Below are 2,781 nucleotides of genomic sequence, written 5' to 3' on the forward strand. Positions count from 1 at the left end.
AAACTAATTGCAAGTGGCAAATTGGAGTGTTTATGATTGTATTGTGATGTTGGATTAGTGGTAAACAGGTGTATGCGTAGAAATTTTCTAATTGAACCACCAATTGCGCTAATTTTTGGGCCAAAAATGGACAAAATGGAGATTAAAACGGGTCTTGGTTTGATTGGCAATTGATGTGTTAAAAAAACACACACACACACACAAACATACACCCCTCTTCATTTTTCTTACTTTCTCTCTTTCGGATTCACACACACACACACGTCCACACCAAAAAAAAAAACTTTATAAAAAAATGATTTTTTTTTCTTTCTTTCTTTGCTTCTCACACATCACACGCCCCACATACTCGACGCTCGCGCGCATGTACACACGATTAGACACATTTAGAGCAGATACGTCCAAGAGTTAGGTTTTTCCATATTTGAGTCCGATTGTACGCATAAACCTCGATCTAGTGCAGATTTTGATTTTAGTCTACATTCGACGAGTTGACGAGGTTTAGAGGCCTATCACACGCCGAGAGCGCACATATGATGCCATGACCACTTCGTGCTCTGAGTACACATTGCTCACACTTGTAGGTGAGCATAGAGGCCGGCCCTTTTACATGGACACATATGGACATTTCTTTGTCCAGTGTCGCGCCTCCTTTGGCCCACATAGACCCTCCAGGTGGTGCGAGTCCTTCCCGACGACACGCGGGATGGCACATTTAGAGATGACTATCGCGCCACGTATGTGGTCGACCATTTGATTAGGCTAGAGGAGATAGAGCTAGTACACGCAGATGATTGCCTTGAGGCCTTCGACTATCCCGTGCAGGTTACATTACAACGGGTACGTCCTCGAGTGATCTATATAGATAGTGCTCAGTGCATATATAGATTAGAGTGTGGCACTTCTAGTAGACGCCTATCCACAGATGTTGTGACACTAGTTGGCGAGCCTAAAGACAGATGCTACATGAGCACCACAGGCACTGAGCTTTACTTTTTGACTTGTGGATTGCCGTACAATCCTCGATCGACCCAGTACCCTACTTTGAGTAGGAGTGCCTCACCTCCTTTAGACACAGTGCCACCACCCACATCACTCAAGAAACCACCGCCAGGATTCTCCTCACCTAGACTTGATTTTCCGCCAAGCGTTTCGAGCTATCACGAGTCTAGAACGATGTACATGGCGATTGCTAGCACTTTGCGTACCACTCAGAGTGAACCACAGATAGAGACCCAGAGCCTTCGAGACACGTACTTTAGAGAGTCTCAACCTTGACATCTTGCACCATCTAGAGACCCATGCTAGCCTTTGATGACACAGATTAGAGAGCATACGAGAGAGTCTATGACGACCACATCACCCCAATTGAGAGCACCAGAGGTAGGGCCCAGTAGATCACCCATTGTAGATATGAGTGCCCCTAGACCACTGACCCCCACCCTTCAGACACTGTCTGAGACCAGATAGACTAGGGATAGCATGAGAGATATAGACGGTCAGATCTTGCATATAGTAGGCCGATCTCCACGAGGGGTTGCATATTATGTTGACACTTATGATCACTCCTTTGTGAGGCTAGCCACCCTGTAGCGCATGATGTCTACACCTAGGCAGATTGTGAGAGCCTACCCACAGGCCGATAGAGCAGTTTTTGTTGATGAGCTCCGAGAGCAGTATCTCTTGATTGAGACCCTTGATTTTGATGACATTGAGCGAGCACACTCAGATGACAGCCTAGAGACACGGACACGTCCTAGGCTAGTGGAGCTTTAGAGAGTTGAGCAAACCGTGACCTATCTAGATGAGCTTGGTCGTAGGTACAGACGCGTGATGAGTGGTGGATCCAGAGATCCTTTAGCCCGCCTTCTTGCATATTTGATAGGAGATCCACGTGAGCGAGTTTATAGGGATGTCGATCATGCAGTATATGTTTTGACTATAGGTCTACCCTTCTCCCCTTGACTTAGACATGATGATTTATGTTTACCCACGATGACCACGCTAGCTCCACAACTACCGAGAGCTCCGAGTCCTCAAGAGACACCACTAGAGAGATCACCTCCTAGGCTTCTTTTGTCACGTCGTATTATACCACCTTGGGAGATGCCATATGAGGATGATAGTGTTCCACAAGAGATAGCTCTAGCACCTAGCTTGCCCACAAATAGAGCCCCTGAGACTAGAGCCCAATCAGAGTATTGTTAGGGAGCCTACACCACCTACCACACTTATCCACGAGACTTCCAGCACACAGCGAGAGATCTCACAGAGTCATAGAGTGAGTGACTCCGATGGATTTGTTATAGATGAGACCACTCCACAGATTCTAGCTGCCCTTGAGCATCCTTGTTTAGATCTGCCGACCTCACAAAGGCCCTTAGAGATAGCTGTCAAGCTAGAGCCATCTACAAGAGTAGATCCCCCTATGAGAGAAGATGCAGAGTTGACAGCATCGCTATCCCACTCTTTTAACTTGCATAGCGGTGTCATATCCACTGAGTCACACAGAGAGCAGCCACCACATATAGATGTTGCCCTAGTGCCATCTACGAGTGCCGATTCACGATCAGATCACCCGATTGAGCGGAGACCAGCCCACGAGCCATACTTTTCTAGATTAGGTTCCTAGAGACTGACACCACAGAGATAGAGGTTACACCACAGATACATGGATGTACACAGACTAGAGTGACCTCTATTGACACCTATGTAGGGATACGATAGAGCCTGCTAGACTTGTTTGGAGACCACGTACACAGGCATCTCAGCCATGTGTAG

At 47.0% G+C, this 2,781-nt stretch overlaps 1 pseudogene; it reads left to right on the forward strand.

Annotated features, from left to right (window-relative positions):
• The first annotated feature begins 541 nt into the window (after positions 1-541).
• LOC147444522 (uncharacterized) lies at positions 542-1,130 on the forward strand (annotated as a pseudogene).
• Positions 1,131-2,781: the final 1,651 nt, after the last annotated feature.

Source organism: Adiantum capillus-veneris, chromosome 13 (assembly GCF_014529385.1).
Source record: "Adiantum capillus-veneris isolate H3 chromosome 13, ASM1452938v2, whole genome shotgun sequence".
Lineage (NCBI taxonomy): Eukaryota > Viridiplantae > Streptophyta > Polypodiopsida > Polypodiales > Pteridaceae > Adiantum > Adiantum capillus-veneris.